A 19,408-nucleotide genomic window follows, 5' to 3' on the forward strand; every position below is an offset into this window, starting at 1 on the left:
GGTGGAAGGGTGCATGGGTGACCTCCCTCGATCCCCTGCTTCCCTCCCTCCCTCCTTCCCTCCCTCCCTCTCTCTCACTGCCCCAAGAAACACTGACAAAGACGAGCATCCTTACTTTAACGCACGCACGCACGCACAGAGTTCCTGTTCTCAACACCTTCAGTCTCTCCATCAGCCATCCAAACACAGAGCTCTGCAGAATCCACTAATGTCCCACGAGATGGATTGCTGTTTTTAGTGGCATTATTGAAGCACTCCATTTCCCGTCCCGTAGGTTACACAAAAGTCCTTCTAAAAGCTCAAAGAGCAACAGCCGCCGTCCTTTATTTTGAAATGTCATACATCATTCTCATCACTCCTCCGCGGTCGTGCTGCAGTTTCCCCTTTTTTATCTTCCCATCACTACCACATTTAGCTGCTTGCACCTGTATAGTAACTGACAAATTAACCTCGATTCTTGATACATTCATTCATGAATCATAGTGAGCCATTTTCAACTTCCCCTGTGGCTGTGTTGTGAACTGGTGTTCATTTCATCAAAAAAAAGTTTGCCGACTACCATTTTGCTAAATAAGAACTATGCTAAAACTAAGCCTCAATATTGTCAAATAAAAACTAGACTAAAATGTTAAGGAGGGACTAGTGGAGATGTTTGGTTGCATTTTGTGTTGTGCTCTGAGATCTACAAGCTCACAACGTGTTGTGCTGTGTTGTGAGCTTGCAGATCGGCTAATTTCAGCTCACGTAAAATCAAGTGTAAAATCAGCTATTACGACACCGTCAAGTCCTACACCAAAATATTCTTTTGACGACAAAATCAATTGTATATTTAGCCAACTAAAATCATTAGTCGACTGAAAATACAATGACTAAAATATGACACATTTTATCCAAAAGGCTAATTTGCCGTCAGAATTAACACTGGCGTGGTGCCCGATTGGTGCCATAGCCAATCAGGCAGCTTACCCAGTAAGATCATGAACTCTGCCGCAGTGCAAAAATGTTTAGCTACAGTAATTTAGCACTCAGGAGGGACTGTGTAAGAGCCAAAAACAAGAGCACGAAAACTATGCAAGCACGAGGCCCGACTTATTCATGGCTCAGCCCCGGCTGCCAGTTGTTACGTGGCCTTTTCTGAACTTCTGGGGAAGCGTCCAATGTGGGACAAAGCCCCTTGTTTCCCCTCCGCGCTGCTCTACGGTCACCGCTGCTGCTACAGTTCAGCCCATGTGGGCTTCCGTTACTAATAGCACGGTGACGGGCAGGCAGAGTGCTGTTTGTGCGGCACGGTGCTGTAAAGTGATCTTTCAGTGATCGGCTGTCGTGTCCACCTGGCAAAAACAACCACAGCGTCTCTACTCTGATGATGTAGCATAGAGAGAGATAGAGATCCAAAGAGACGAGTGTTAAGTGAGAGGAAAATGTGTGTGTGTGTGTGTGTGTGTGTGTGTGTGTGTGTGCGTGTGTGAGTGAGAGAGAGTGAGCAGGAGAGAGATTGATGGAGAGGGGGCGCAGAGAGTGGGTGTGAGTGAGACAGAAAAGACACACGGAGAGAAGGATTTGTGTGTGTGTGTGTGTGTGTGTGTGTGTGTGTGTGTGTGTGTGTGTGGGTGAGAGAGAGAGAGAGAGAGAGAGAGGGAGGGGGGTTGTAGACACGCATTGAGTGTGACTGATTGAGAATAATTATTCTTAAGCACAGACATGAATGGAACTATACTTAGCCCGCCAGTGTCACACACGGATAAAAAAAAAGACTGACTTTAAACAAACATGTACATCTACAAGCTCAGTCAAACCCGTTTTCACCAAGAGCAGTGAACAAAGAAAATGACAGGCCGAGACAAAACGTTTGGTCAGTCTTTGCCTTGGGAAGGCAAAGCGAGGATGAGAAAGTGGAGGGGGATATTATAGAGGGATAGCTTGAAGGGATGAGAGAAATGAAAAACGAGAGAGAAACGGAGAAAAATGTGTGCGCGCGACTGCGCGTCTGTGTGTGCATGCATGCATGCAGCACGCCAGCACATGTGTGTGTGTGTGTGTGTGTGTGTGTGTGTGTGTGTGTGTGTGATTGCGACTGTAGGTCGCAGTTTACTATGAAAACATGTCCGCAAGTCACGCCTCGTGACACGCTCCATATATGGTCAATACAGAATTCATTCCATATCTTGATCTGACTTCATCAAACCCCTATACAGTATCTCCATATGGAGCCAACATGTTCTGACATCACAATGATGTTCCGAGTCTTCTGACATCACAATGATGACTCGGCCAGCTCAACAGAATGATTGATCTGCATAATGCATATATGGAGCCGGCCGGTAACTCATACATCTGACCTCACACAGACACCAGATTAGTAGTTCAACTCCTGCTTCTTAACTGTGCCGTATTAAGAAGCTCTGTTGTTTCAGCACGACCTCGCCCCTTTAGGGTGATGTCGCTTCTCGCCCTTAGGGCGTCTTTACTGAAGCTGTAGCCAGACAAACAGGCGGACACAGATGAATAGGCGGACGCAGACATAGTTAGACAGAAAGTCAAACAGATAGATCAGGTAAAGAGACGGGCTCCGTAGGTCACTTCTTGCCGGCAAGCAACATCAATCAACACAAATGAAGCATGTGTGTGAGCCAAAGACGGAGAGAGAGAGAGGCTGATGTCACCGCTGCCGACCACGCGAGCCATAAGCTTATTAGCCAGCGCTGGATCACCTCAATGACGATGATGGCTTGACAGACCTCTGGTCCTCTGGTGACAAGATAACTTAAGGTAAATGGATTGCTCCTGTCCTCTGGCGACTGGACAAGACAAGAGGCTCCACCATGAGCCTCAGGAGGGATATCCTCTCCTCCGCCTTGAGGTTCCACCATGAGCCTCAGGAGGGATATCCTCTCCTCCGCCTTGAGGTTCCACCATGAGCCTCAGGAGGGGTATCCTCTCCTCCGCCTTGAGGTTCCACCATGAGCCTCAGGAGGGGTATCCTCTCCTCCGCCTTGAGGTTCCACCATGAGCCTCAGGAGGGGTATCCTCTCCTCCGCCTTGAGGTTCCACCATGAGCCTCAGGAGGGATATCCTCTCCTCCGCCTTGAGGTTCCACCATGAGCCTCAGGAGGGGTATCCTCTCCTCCGCCTTGAGGTTCCACCATGAGCCTCAGGAGGGATATCCTCTCCCCCGCCTTGAGGTTCCACCATGAGCCTCAGGAGGGATATCCTCTCCTCCGCCTTGAGGTTCCACCATGAGCCTCAGGAGGGATATCCTCTCCTCCGCCTTGAGGTTCCACCATGAGCCTCAGGAGGGATATCCTCTCCTCCGCCTTGAGGTTCCACCATGAGCCTCAGGAGGGATATCCTCTCCTCCGCCTTGAGGTTCCACCATGAGCCTCAGGAGGGATATCCTCTCCTCCGCCTTGAGGTTCCACCATGAGCCTCAGGAGGGATATCCTCTCCTCCGCCTTGAGGTTCCACCATGAGCCTCAGGAGGGATATCCTCTCCTCCGCCTTATTGCTCAAAGTAAAAGTAAAGTTACCATGTTTACCCAGGGTAACTGGACTAAGCTCAAGAACTTGTTCACAGTCAGGCCCTGCTCATAGAACATTTCATGGTAGGGGTCCAATGCCTTGCTCAAGGGCACTTCAACGGTGGTAATTTTAACGTGCCGGTCCGGGGATACGAACTAGCGACCTTCCGATATCAAGACCGCTCCGCAAACCGTTCGGCACAGGAACACACATCCGAGCGTGTTTGAGGCGAGCGCTGCCAGGTTTTGCCAGGTAGGTTTTGCTCAGCAGAGCTCATCATGCCGCCGCGATGTGATGAATCCTGACCTTTAAAGCACTCTGTAGAACTCTTCTCTCTTGAGCGACGATGGATGAACGTCCAAGTGTCAGAATCCATTTCATATTTCTCACACTGAACTAAAGCAGAGATGAACACGAACGTCCACCACCCATCAAAATAAATGGGTGTCGGGGGAAGAGACTCAGCAAAGCATCAGTTTTAGGGTCGTCTCTGACCTCACTGGATAAGGCTATGAATGGATATTTAATATTAATAGTGTTTTTAAGTTTTTCACGATTATTATAATTATTTTTGCATAATTCTCATAATTGTCATGTGCTGTCCTTTGCTTACAAAGCCTAAAAGAAAGATATATTTTTTATTTATATGTTCCAAAATTCAATGCAAATTATTATTATTATTTTTATAATAATCAATGAAATTGCTCTTATTTGTAAAATGTAAAAAGTAAAAGTAAAAGGTGATGATGGTGAGAGAGCCCTAGTGGGTTGCAGAAAGGTGAAGGAAAGAGGCATGACAAGGACGGATCACACACTTACAGCACTTGGGAATGTGACTTCACCTCTGGACTCGCTCCAAACCAGCTCCCACTGGTCCAAATGACATCAGCGCCATTGTCCCTGATCAAACACACAGGCAAGGAGGAAGCTGTTTTTGAAAAGGTGGAAGGGGTTGGAGTGTTTCTGGGACTGACAGAGACAAGCGTCCAGTGGATGGAATGAGGAAACTCTGTTGCCATGTCGCGCAGTTTTAATACCACCATTTACAATGCCTCTGTGCATGTGTGCGTGTGTGCGTGCGTGCGTGTGTGTGCGTTGCTGGGTGAGTGTCCAGTGTCCACAATCTCTTAGGTGACCAAGACATGCTGTCACGCTCTAACAAGCTCTGCATGCCACACCTGAGTGGACCCGACTAGCCTGAACATATATTATTTTTCGATTCAGTTTGGTGTTTAAATGTAGGTGCTTTTTAAATGTAGAATGCTTTCCCTGCGCCTGCCTGGCTGGCACAGTGTCCGACGATTATTCCCAGCCGTGTTAGTTTGACTTGCTCAAATTGTAACTGACGTGACCTTGAATACCTTGTTTTTGGTGGGTTTGATTTGGGCTGTCTGACAATGCAGCAAGGGAGGGGGTCCGGAACGCATAACTGCACAAAGTTCAAATACTCAGTCAGAATTGGATTAAATGTGAAGAGATGTGGGTTAGCCGTGAGAGCCATTAGGGCCTACTTTGCAGTTGATATTTAGCCACATTAAGCCCGAGCTTAATGCATCCATATGCGTCTATATTTGGGGCATGTCATTCTAGGTGAAAATGTGCAATATGATGTGTTGTGAGCTTGTAGATTTGCGATTTCACAGCGATACCATCGTACGACGAAGATTAAAACCGGGTTACATATGATGAGATTCGGGTCACTGACATGCGGGCCATTAATGCCTACTTTGCCAGTTGATATGTAACCGTAAAATAAGAACACGCAGGTCAAGCGGGAGTCTATTTGACTCATTCTACAGTATGAAAAGCACAGGTTATTGGTTAAGCATTCAGCATCCTCGTTGGTCAACCATTAACCAGGAAGTGCATCGTATCCTGTATACAACAGCACACAGCGTTTCTAAAAGAACACAGGCTTCTGCAGAATCTCCACACGATGAACTACTTATAAGTGTGTTCTCAGAAGACAATTACTTTTGTATTAAGGACCCTCAGCCCCTAGGGGGCCGGGGGCATCGTGAGAGCTTACGATAGGATCTTGGAATGGTGGGTCAAAGTAGATATATCTAGTATATTGTTGGAATTCCTCCTTGCAAGAATAGAACTAGGCTTCAGGCGGTGGCAGTTTGTGGTGTGTGTTAGTGTGCGCACACGCACGTGTGACGGTGCAAGTGTATAAGGTTGCACAGGAAAGTGTGTGCGCGCACACACACACACACACACACCTCAGAAATCGTGTTTATTTTTAGGCTATCGAAGTAGGTGAATTTGTTTAGCTGCACATTATCTGCATTTGAAAACAAAAGTAGTAGTAGTAATAAATCATCTTCTGTCTACTGATTCCGTGTAACACACTGAGACTGAGAGAGAGAGAGAGAGAGAGAGAGAGAGAGAGATCACCTGACCTAGAGAAATTGCAATATTTTTTCAACTGATTTTTCCCCACCACACATAAAAATGACCAGAGACAAACACGCACAAACTAACAGATGCTAATTCACTGAAGAACTGGGAGCCAGCAGGACTGGGGGAAAAGACTATCAGGCATATATATGGCTGCCTGTGAGGGTTCATACTCATAATAGTCACACTCATACTTTGTTGTGCGACACAACTTAAGGCACAAGCATGTATAACTCAGGCTATGGGATATGCACTTAGAGCTGTTCTCTCATAGTCGAATAATTGATTAATCGGTTGGTTTTAGTAGGCCAATAATTTGTTAATTGATTAGTCTTTGTTCATGCTTTTTTCCATTCTGAATCTCTTGTAAACGCTGGATGTAACCCTTTTATTATGCCTGTCGTATAACTTTCAATTAAGTATTACAATGTTCAGTCACTTCAGTGCGCAACCCCACAATCCTGAAAAGTCTATTTTCTGCATGATTGTATGGTGCACTGCACACTTTGACAGATTAGTCGATCAAATTAAAACGTTTTTTTTTTTAAATCATTGGAAATGTGAGCTGTGGAAATGAACAATTAAATAGAAGAATGTATTTTTACACTGCATTTTCAAAATACATTTTCAGTTGATTAAATCAACTAATCGATTGGTTGGAAAATCCCTGGTACTATTAGTCAACTGAGAAGTCAAGGAGGACACAGCCCAAATGTGCAAAGGATCCCTCCTGAGCTACATTCTGCACACTGGAGAAACAAAACAAAACAAAAAAACATGACAGCGTGACAATATGACTACAAAAGTATGCATGTGTGACACAACTAGAGGCGCCACGCTGACAAAAGATGGCCAGGCTGAGGAATGTAATGAAAGGAGAGAATGGAGAAAGGCCATGGAATGTGTGAAAGAAGAGATCACTCTATGACAGGATGATGGCGAGGACAAACATAACAGAGCAAAAACAAGAAGCAGGAAACAAACAACCATTTAACCTACTTCTTATTCAAGAAAGGTGGACTGGGTCGACATAGGTCTCCCTGACTCAACTTCTGACAAGACCAAGAGTCTACACAACTTAGCAGCCTCTAGACTAGAAGTTGGGCTGCTCCTTACCCTCCAGGTACCGGTAGTTGTTTTTGTGATATCGTGTTTGCGACCAAAGCGTTAGATGGAGAAGTTTAATAGCAATCTAAGCCGGCACATCTTGAGATGTGTTTGTGAGGTCATGGGGTTACCCAAATCAAGTTTCCTTCTACAGAAGTTTCACAGCAATCTTCCCATTAAATTTACACATTGGTTATATTGAGTTACTACATATCATGTAACTCGCATAATGACACTGCAAACTGTCACAAGTTTGCTATCGAGACTCTTGTTTGGTTTATGCTGGTCTGCACTGACAGAGTTAAAGATTCTGAATAGTTTGCTGTTTCGTCGTGACACTGACATTTTCGAGATACCAATTTCATCCAGTCAGGAGAGAGAAATCAGATCGAACAAAAAACAAAAAAAGAGCAGACAAAATTGGAACTGCAAAGAAATTGAAGGTGATAAATTATCTTTGAGGGTTCTCTCTCCTGATAGGATAAAATTGGTATCCTTATCTGAAATGTATTTTCTGTTAAATTAAAGGTGCTGGAGAGACAGGGAAGCCCCTGATACTGAACAAACACAATATACAACAAGCAATGATTACTATCATTGCTGTGGTTATGCCTCCGATTATATCACTGCTAAAGATATTAACAAAAGCCTTTTCTTTCTCCCCCACAAAAAGAACATATCACTTTACACCAACTTGAATTTGCCCATTTGTGAAAGTAACGTTAACGTAATATAATACTTGGCACAGAAATTGCACCATAACTTAATACATTTAACCGATAATTATAAATATGTTATATTATATTTTGAAAGAAGCAAGAGAGCCATGTATGTAAACACCCCACCAGGAAAGCCCTTTATTTTATATTTTTTATGGAGGGACAGGAAATGGGGAGAGAGATGGGGGAGATGACATGCAGTAAAGGCCGTCGGGATCGGGAGTCGAACCCGCGGCACACTGCCAGACTGGATTGCCAGCCAAGGTGCCTGGACCGCTGAGCCACAAAAAACATTTTAACAAAATATGGCATGCTGACAAATAAAGCGTGGATAGATACTAGTGAAGACAAGGGCAGTCCATATATCAGCTGACTGACTGACTCCATGCCAGCAGTATATGTGCCCTCTAGTTACATAATCCAGTGTGGTCCGGCCATAACACATGAAGTACTTTACCCGCGGTGGCCCCAGAGCCACCCATTGTGTTAACCAGGACATGGCCCGTCTTCCCCTGCAGAAGAAGGGTGTTCTGGGAAGGTTCTCAGAGAGGACATGGCCTCTCCAACAAAGGACTTGTTACACTGCATCACTGACATACGTCCAGACACAGCAGTTAAGCTCTCATTATGACGGGACTTTATCATTTAACTCAGTGCCCTTTTCAGGCCGCGACCCTCCAAAATAATCATATTTGAAGAACTGGGGACCCCCCACCCTGATAATCACTTGGAATGTAGGCAGTTGAGTTGAGGCATTCAGTTTTGTTTGACTCGGTTCCACAGATACATATTGCGAAAATAGCAGATAAGCTATTCTTTTTCCTCTTTCTTATACTGTTTGACAATTTGGTTGACTGACCAGTTTTTATTGTTGATTACCTTTTTTCTCCAAGGTATTAAAAAGGTCTTAAAAATCCTTAAAATATTGATTGATTGATTGTATTTATTAACAGTTTGCAGAATTTCACATGAAAGCACAACTCAATACAAAGACTGTTACTGTGGACGACACACTGATAAAGCATTACACTTGTTTACAACAACAGGGTCCACCATTTTTTCGATTCATCAGAACATTTAGAGACGTACAAATATACACTTCTATATAAAAAAACAGGAAATCATGTAAGGAGGTAAAAAGTGAAAGCAAACATGTACAGTAAGGGGGGGAAGGGGACGGGGGAGATATTAATAAACGGTTCATGTATATTTTCATAAAATGTCTGGAGAAAAAAACCTTGATGAACTAAACGGTTGTAAAGTAAATTGTGTAGAATAGATTATGGAACAATAAAGCCGCTGGCCTGTGCATTAGCAAGCCACTAAGTCTATGCATGCACGTTACAAGATGTTATTGAACTGGGGTATTTATGTAATGTATTAAAGATTAAGCCAAGTAATGCCATCTAAATGCAGGGCAAACTGACTGCTAAAGGACTTATCACACAACTTACACAAAGTGCTGTGGCAAAAAGAGACTACGTACTGTATATAACAACATGACATTGTTCTTTTGTCCCACTTGCCGCCATTACACACTGACTATTAGACTTGTAATAAGCTTTGCATGAAACCTGAAGAGACGTCATCAACTTATTGTAACTAATTGTTACATTATGGAATGCTGAGCACTTAACCCACCTGGGGTTTGTTCTCTCTCCTGATTCGATAAAGGCCTGAGGCCGATTCTACTAATGCCTTCTGAAGCAGCAGTTCTCAAAACGTTTTCGTGCCAAGGACCCCCAATGATGTGAATTAGACCCCATTTGAAAATGTTTTGTGCCATGCAGGAACCCCCCAGAAGAAAAGTGCCTGGCCGAGCGGTCCAGGCACCTAGGCTGGTAAGGCAGCCTGACTGTGTGTCACGGGTTCGAGTCCAGATCCCGACAACCTTTGCTGTGTGTCTCGGCTGTTAATTCAAATAAAGAAATAAAAAAAACACTTATCTGCATTCTGCACTCAATATAACTAAAACAAGCCACAAAACAAATTTCCAAAACAATTACTGTTTGTTTGATCCTCTCCCGCCCTAAATGTATAAACTGCTCAAAGACATCTTATGCACATATATATATTGAAATTTAATTTAATTTATAGGATAGCACCTTGAGATGCGTCATCTCGTTTTAGAGGGGGTTCTCATAGTATGGATGGACTTCTTGATTGACAGGTCCCACCGGGCATTCCAACCAATAAATCTGTTGTGGGACCACAACCACTACCAAGATGGTGAGAAGGAATTCTTTGTAGTCAGCGCCGGGTGACAATAAAAGGGAAATCTATACGGCCCAGGCGGACTTCCAAGTGAAAATCTACGAGCTCACATCTGCTATTTTCCCCAAATGTTAGCCCCAGATTCAGAATAGGGATGCCACTAGGGATCAACTGGTTAAGTAATAGGACACAGAAGAAGTGACATCTTTGCATTCAGCCCTCCGCAATCCAAAATAGTTCCTTATTGGCTAGTTCCTTATTGGCTAAATGCCAGCTGGTCCGTTCCACAACGCATCACAAAGTGATACTTTGACCCGTGATTCACCCGTTCTGGTGTATTGTGCTTATTGGCATGTCTCCGAATGCCTCTTGGTCAATCGCAAGGTGCTGTGGGAAAACGACCTGTTGTATAATCAGCCATATTAGTTCCATTTAATTATCTCAGCCGCTCTATTACGACATTCAGCATAATAATTACACGCTCTCCCTCTCTAGCGTAACCTTCTCCAGGAAAAGGAAGGCGACATCCTGGACAGGAGTCAGGAACAATACACGGCGAAGTAGTTTCAGCCTCTCTCGTCTTTACACAACGAGAAGTTTTCCATGAAAACGAGAGAACACCCTTGAGAGCATGCCTGTCTGTGACCTGTTTGTTCCTAGTGAGAATATGGAGGACAGTACACCGATAGCCAATAAAAGAAGCGCGTGCCAAGTGGCCGTATGACTCTTGAGGTTACACACCTGACAGTGCATCATGTGCCAAGCGGGGCACTCTGTCCCCTTGTCCCCTTATCATGGACAGTTACATAGCTTTAGGTGATTGGCAGTGAGACAAGGATAGGAATGTGCATGATAAGCAAAGTTAGCTGAGGTAACGCAAACAGCTCTCTGTACACGTCGTACTAGTCCCCTGACAAATATCCACTTAACCACTACATGTTCAAAAGAATCACAGTTTTATCATCTTTTGTGAAAATATTGAGAATTGTGTTGTGAGCTTGTAGATCTACTATTTTCAAAATATAGATTTATTTTTAAATCAATTTAGCCTATAATGCCATGCCCAAAATAGGGATGCCAGGTTGAATGAAAGTGGTTAAAAAGAAATGGTTAAATCACTCAAATGTTATCCCCAAGTCACAGATTATTCATAAATCAGTTATTTAACACTGAAATTGTGTTCCTGGAAATAATTATATAATTAAAAGTTACGTACCGGTAGGTCTGCAAGTATGAGGGTGTAAGTTTTATTTTGTGTTAAATAGCTCCATTTAATTTAATCAACATCTGGAACGTAACAGCTCAATAGCCGGCCGTCTACAATAACAAGGAGTGCATCATTTGTACTTTATTGTGTTTAAACAAAATGATGACTCATTTGGTTTTACTACATGTGACTGCCGTTTGCTAAATGCATACATATATCGCTGACAATTCTAATCGTCTGTTGACTGATTTTCCATCAATAGGGCTTGCAAACCACGCACCTTTGGTATGCAAATTCGGTGGGTGCGCCATTTTGGTTGTGATGAGTCACTACTATACCTGGCCAACGGATAGGCACACAGTGGTGGGAAAAGTACTCAATTGTTTTACTTAAGTAAAAGTACCAATACTGCAATTTAGAACTACTCTGTTACAAGTAAAACTATGGAATTGAAAATGTACTTGAGTAAAAGTACCAAAGTATCGGCATCAAAATAGTTCACCTTGAGTTCTCTCTCAAGGTGGACCCTCTTTTGTAAACAAGTGTAATGCTTAATTGGGTCGTCCACTCACAGTTAACAGTCTTTGTATTGAGTTTGTGCTTGAAATGTACTGTAATTCTGCAAACTGTTAATAAATATTTCAATCAATCAATCAATCAATGATTGGATAAAATTAGATTAGCAGCCGCTTGGGAACCAGTTAGATCCCGGGCTCCCCCAGAGTCAGTGTCGAAGTGTCCTTGAGCAAGAAGCTGAATCCCTAATTACTCTCGATGAGCAGCTTGGTGCCTTGCATTGTTTCCTCCGCCATTAGTGTATGAATATTTGGGTTAATGGGTTAATGGGTTAATGGGTTAATGTAATGTACAATCTATGTAAAGCGCCTTGGATAAAGGCACTCTTTAATGCACCATTTGTTTTACCATTTATAAAATGAGTATCCTGGTCGGAAACAAAAACATATCACACTTAAACCACTTGTAAGTGCCCTGATTCCAGGGAATTGGGGAGAAGTGTGCAAAATGAGTCCTTACGTCTACCAACTTGGTTGGTTTGGTTATAGAAACAAATTAAACAAAATGTCTTAAAATATTAGTTACTTCACACACATTTGAATTGATTTTGTAGAAGCAACTATTCAAATATCAGTTATCTATTTATCTGCAGCGGGATGTCACTGATTATGTATTGCCTGAACAAACTAAATGTATAGGCATTATGCAAACATGCACTGGTACATACAGTATAGTGCTATGGTTGGAAACAGACGCATGCGCGTGCGCGCGCGCACACACACACACACACACACACACACACACACACACACACACACACACACACACACACACACACACACACACACACACACACACACACACACACACACACACACACACACACACACACACACACACACACACACACACACACACACACACACACACACACACACACACACACACACACACACACTTCTGATAAGTAGACAGGGTTGCAGAAGGGTTACATTCAGACCAAACACAAACCACATGTCACAGGGTCCTTTCCTGTCCAGGAGTTTACGTATATAAGTTAAGTTACACTTTATTGAACCGCACAGGGAAATTCGTCCCCAGGAAATAAGTGTTAAATAGCTCTATATTCCCACAGTAATAATTGATGTATAGACTGTTTGCTCAACAACAGGCCGTCTCAGCCAGGTCTTTAGGCAGAAATAAAACAAGGTTAATTGGGAGTAATGAACCAAAAACAGCAGCAGACAAAATTGGAATTGGAATATAAACTTGAAATGAATGAATGTGTTCTTAATTTCACCCCTAAAGCAGACAGGCAACCAGAGTATGGAAATATGTTATCTTCTGCTGGTTATAGTTAAGTCTAGCGGCTGTGTTGTGCACAATGTGGAGCATGTTAAAATGAAGAAATGAAAATAATGTAAGATGATTTCATGTCTTTATAACTCAAAATTGATCTGATGCTGAAGATATTCCTCCATGTGATAAAAACATGTCAGAACAACTGTGTTAACGTGGCTCTCAAAGTAAGGGACCAATAGGTGACCAAATTTGAGAATGTAAGTGATCTGGCACAATTATTAAAATGTCAGTTATGCCAATTGAACGGCATTATTTGTATTCGACATTCGATCCTTGATTGCGCAACATTGTTTTGTTTCTATCACATAGTTTGGTAAAATATTCCAGCAAAGACGTGCCAAGTGAAGTTGACCTGCCAATGTGTGATTTGACGTCACACAGGAAGACACGGAACCTGAATGCATTCATTTACCTGTTGCACTCCGTGACACAGGTTTATTTCCACTAGCCCTTGGGGGGGGCTTAAGTATGACCTAAGAGTAAAATGGCCGCCGTGTGAATATGGTCAATTGTCTCTCAGGTTACTCCAAAACAGATGTCATTGTAGTAAGGGCTACGGTTATAGCCTTGTGGTGTACAGCTATATAATACCACACAATGGTCCCTTCATGTGACAGACACAGAAACCTCAAATCCACACGGAATGCTCAGTCTTTACCCATCAACACACTCTCCTGCTCGCTTTGAGACACTCAAACCAAGGCAATTATGAGTGGGTTTGCCTCCATCTCTCGTCAACTCATTCGGCACTCTATCAGTCGATGGATAGATCAGACCATAGGTTTTCAAACTGGGGGCCAGGGGGGCCACATGCCCCAGGGGGCACCATCTGGGGGTAATTTGAACATTTTGAATCAAAATGAATTTAAATTCAAATTCAATTCATAAGATTATTGTGAATTGACATGCCCTATTTTTTGGCATGTCATAGTTATTGTAAAAAAAACAACCTTTTAAGCCATTTCACAATAGGGGGCACATGTATTTGGAGTATGGAATGTATTGGCTAAAGCATAACTCAACGTCTGTGGAATGAGTTGACACCAGTCACACCATTTCAACATAAACACACACACACACACACACACACACACACACACACACACACACAAATCCTTCTCTCAGTGTGTCTTTTCTGTCTCACACCCACTCTCTGCGACCCCTCTCCATCAATGTCTCTCCTGCTCACTCTCCTCGATGCAATAATAACACAGAAATGTTAGTTCCTGTGCAGTTTGTGAACAAAGCTGACACAAAGCACACACATATCAATGTGGCGACTGAATTTATCCAGAGGGATCAAAAAAGGTTGATCTATCTAATGCAACGATATGCATTCAGTGGAAAAACCACACTACACTATAAGCTACAGGCTGGCTGTGTATCGGCATGGTGTGGTGACAGACATATACGGCCAAACACTGTGTTGATGGGTTGGCATTCTGCCATGCCATCAAATTGCTCGGCCTTTAACTTGCAATCGTATGGAACCGATTTAAAATGTGGAGGAATTCACACGTGGAAACTTCAGAAATGGGAGAAAACGGACACTCTGGCAACATAGTTAAACCCTGTCAAACAACTGTCCCAATAAAGCAAAGATCGCTTTTCTGCAGTCAAGAAAGCAAATACTCCCTCAGCAGCCGAATTTGACCGTCTGTACATCATCATTATATGCCTTCAGCCGAGCTGTGGAGAACAGTACTGAGTCACAAAGGTATAAATGTGTGTACGTGGCATGCACACTCCCCTGAGATCATTATCACCGATATCACCCATTGACTGACAGATCTCCTCTCTGGCTCACGTCTGAGGTGAACACACCTCTATATTACCTCATATTGGACGGAGTTAGACACACACACACACACACACACACACACACACACACACACACACACACACACACACACACACACACACACACACACACACACACACACACACACACACACACACGTACGTACGCGCATACTGTACATTCTACAGAGTTACTGACCTCTGAGGAAGTGAATGGATGACAGAGGTGCTCATTCAGGCATACAGCACCTGTTGCTCTCTGGCCATACGCGTGACATCATGTCTGGTGGTCAGGGAGAAAAGAGAGAGAAAGAGAGAGAGAAAAAATGAGACACGTGAGACCTTAAAAAATAAATCCACGAGAGGAAAGTAGGTCACCATTATCCACTAATATGGCATGATGAAAGGGGCCTAGAGGATGTCCACAGAATGACAATAATCGCGTCTGTTATACCTGATATGAAGCCTTCACAACAGCGACGACAAAAGGAGCGCTGCGATACCCGATACGCTGGCCTGTGAACTGCAGCGACAAGGACCCTGTCCCCGAGACAGGAAACAGCGTCCTGGGGTTGTGCCAGATTTGCATTGCAAAACACACACACAGAGAGAGAGACGGTTGGTGGACACAATATACGGTCCACTTCTACCTCTCCCCGTCGACCCCAAGATGGCCGCCGCTGTGCTAGCAAACGATCGTCTCTGAAAGACGTTTACTGTACACCGACACCCGCTGCATTCACTCTCCACTGAAGTGACCACTGGAAAGACGGTGATAAGATAGCGAGGCCGTGTGGGGCTCACATTGTACATGACCTAGATTCTGAATCCTGCCTTGCCTTCTATACTCCGTGATGGTATAAGCATCTGAGAGTAATTTATTCCTTATGCCAGGAACAAATTACCCTTTTCTTCTCTCCCTGGTCCTCCTCCCACTCATTCCTGCTGGACATAGAATAATGGTTACAAAATAGCGTGTTGTATGGTCTGACTTTCTTTCAGAGGGAAATCACCTGCGATTCTATCCGTGGGTGGACTTTGCAGTGAATTCCTTACAGAATTAAACACTAGGGAAATTCCTATTAACCTTAATTCCCGGAGATATTTGCTTGCATAGTTAGCATGGTTTCACATGAGGCTGGTTCACATGCAGTCATATGTCTCCATTGATTCCCAGGTCATCGTTCAACTCTGGCCTTTTGTTTAGTATTACATTTATATTTATATCATGTACAAGTGGTTCTCAGACTCATAGAAGTGCCAAAGAACCAGGGATATTTTGGGGGTCAATGGAAGATCTGCTAATAGTATGAACATTAGATATTCAACTGTCAGACCCTCTGCTGTTCTATGCTATGAGTTAAATGACCATAGCTTACAGCTGGTTTTGTAAAGGTTAGATACCAGTACCACCAGTATGTAGGTTTAGGCATGGTCTTAGTGTAACTAAGGGTAATAAGGAAGGACATCTGGAGGGAGTTCAGCAATCTGAGCAGCCGATGGATGAATATGGTTTCCTTTACAAATGCTGTCAGTCCAACAGCTGGATATTCATTCATATTAACATTGTTGTCAGTCACATCTTCCAAAAGATTCAAAATGTTAAACAAAGACATTCAATCATGCTCAATCAGAACATCCAGACAAGAGTCTGCATTCAATCAAATCTAACCAACCTAAACTCTTTCCTACAAACAACAGGTTTAACTGTCACAAAGGAACCACTACCACGGCTACTTAAAACAAGTTTGAGGTCACCAGTTGAGCTTCAAAGTATGTGTGTTCTTTCAAAGTATTGAAAGAACACAGCTACTCCTCACGTATAAAAACAATATCAGTCAGCAGAACCAGAAGGATGTGTGTTTTCAATACATTTTGTTAAGTTTGAAGTTACAATGAGTTTGTATAGGATGATATCTAAATACTGAATGAAATAAAAACAACTTAAAAACTGTCTGGAGTGCAACACAGTTGTCAAAGTCAGAGTAGATGAAAAGTAAACACCAAGTATAACCATGTGCATTCCTTGAGACATTTTGGGCACGATTGGCTAACCAAATATTGGAATAACACACTTTTAAAATGTGCAGTAGTAAACATTAGCAAATTCTGACCAATATATCTACCAAGAAGATAGGTCATTACACTGGATGACCCTTGACCCAGTGTTGTGAGTGAGTGAGTCAGTATTGCCACAGAACCGTGCATAGGAACTACAAACAAGGGTTTAAATCTAGTCCAATAATAACAGGGTGAACAGAGTAAATATGCTCTCCTCCTCCAGCAAAACTGCCTGACAGACTAGACTACAGACTAGACCTTTTCCACAATCGTAAAATCACCTTTTAAATTTAAAAATGCAGGATCAATAACGTACTATTTTCACCTCTTAATTGATAGTTAAATAAATGGTAAATTGATAAATGGTAAATGGTGCATATATAGAACATTTATCCAAGGCGCTTTAAATAGAACACCCATTCATACACCGATAATATGGTGGGGAAAACCATGCAAGGCACCAACCTGCTCATCGGGAGCAACGTGGACACTTCGTCTACTCTGCGGAGCCCGGGATCGAACGTTTGATCCTGGATCCCAATCGGCCACTCTACCCCTGAGCCACTGCCGCCCGCCCCTTTAACACTGTACAATTCCCTTTAAGTAGGAAGGACACTATGTAATGTTTGATTTTCTTCAGAATGAAGCAGCTTAATGTACAGATATACCTACAGACTAGAATTATCAGGCAGTATTACCTTATAGTAGCTATGTATAAAGGACGACTTATCTTCATATAATTGGTCCTCACGAATGCTCATTATATAAAATGGCACGATTATATATATTTGTGTCTCAGTGGAGGGCTGTGGACAACTACCAGTGTGATATGACATCATCGATGGGGAATTCAAGCTAATAGAAACATTGTTCTTGCGTGCCGTTTAGACAAATCTTGAATATAAAAGAATAAATCTAGTTAGAAAAATAAAAACCTCCATACGATGATGTCACTGGTAGGCTGGTTTCTGACGTGCCCACGGCCATCCTATGAGACACAGACCACAAAGAGAAAATAATGGCACCATTTTATCATGAGCATTACAGAGAACCTACATGAGGTTAGGTTGAAAATGGCTGAAGTTGTCCTTTAAGGTTACGGCTAGGCAATATAGACTAAATCGAATATCTGAATTATTTACCAAATTATAGCTTGATGTGAATACTGTTATATATTTACATAATGAGATTTTTGACAAATTATTATCAGTTATGACTACAACTAAGTGAGTAAAGGCAAATAACAAAACAGCTAGAACAGCTTTTAAAACCAGGACACTTATGCCATATCACAATATTTCATCCCAAATCACTTAGTTACTTAATCCCGTTCATTCCCGGTGGAACATAAGGCTGTGACAACTGACTACAAGTCAAATAATAATGTGAATAATAGTTCAGTAAGAGTATAAAACAATCACGCAACATCAACTGAAGAATTCAAAATGCTAAATAATTGTTTACTGTAAATGACATATGATCATGTGATATATTAGGTGGTATTGGCGTGGCATAGACTGGCATACTCGCGGATACCGATAACAGCATTTTAGCCAGTATCGGCAGCTTTTCCAACAACTCTAATGATGAACGTATGAACAACACCATTCAGACCTCAAGGGGGTGAAGCAAACTGCCTCAAATGTGGCACCAACCAGGCAACGGCAATGGATCAGTGTTTTGGAAAATAACCTCTCACCTGGTGACACCAACAAAGGAGTGTTGAAGTCACACTATACGGCTCCAGAGACAGTTCCAGTGTCTTTATAATTACAGTCCCACCCACGCCCGGAGGCTACAGACTCCAGTCTTCACGGTTATCATCTCATTTGTATCTCATTTTAACATCGCCTGCGAATGCCAGCTTTGGCATAACGACAATGAGACGAACTTCTTACGGCTACGATTAAATGCTAGTCGGCTTTTGAAATCCACATGGGGTAACCTATAACAGTTATAATAATCACCACTTTCAGGAGTCAAGTGATTAGTAATCTCCCCATTGTGTCGAGTCTGACACCATGGTTAATTTAGATGGGAACAGGGGAGCGAGTCACAATGTCTACTTTTTTTGGTTGTTGTTATTGTTGATTTTCTTTTTTATCCCTCAAAGGTTTATCTGCCTCAGGGCAGGGATTAGCAGGAGACAGAAAGCAAGGCTGGAATGAGAGGGAGAAGGAGGAGGATAGACTTCAAAAAATAAATCACAGAGATTAGACTTCACCAGAAAACAGCTCCCTGCACTTTGTAACCTAGAAAGAAGTGATGAGAGAGAGGGAGAGCAAGATGCAAATGTGGTGTTCTGTGTGTGGAATGGTGTTTGCAATGGACGAAGAATGCAGAGTGTGTCAATGACAAACCTACGGTGGAGTGAACAGTGAACACCGGTCAGAAACAATCTATTGCAGTTATCAAATAAATATATTTTGAGATAATACATCTAAATTATCCTTCTCCTTGAAACCCAAGCAATGTATTTATTTACCTAGTTTAATTTCAT

General features: G+C 42.7%; 1 protein-coding gene across 1 annotated transcript in view; it reads right to left on the bottom strand.

The window, feature by feature from the left end:
* The window catches only part of shroom1 (shroom family member 1), a 50,337-nt gene that overhangs the window by 24,407 nt on the left and 6,522 nt on the right, over window positions 1–19,408 (bottom strand). The window contains exon 2 of the mRNA XM_080780861.1: window positions 15,047–15,130. The gene's annotated coding sequence lies outside the window, so the exon portion shown is untranslated. The remainder of the gene's footprint in view (window positions 1–15,046; window positions 15,131–19,408) is intronic.

This window comes from Protomyctophum bolini, assembly GCF_963924005.1.
Source record: "Protomyctophum bolini genome assembly, chromosome: 13".
NCBI lineage: Eukaryota > Metazoa > Chordata > Actinopteri > Myctophiformes > Myctophidae > Protomyctophum > Protomyctophum bolini.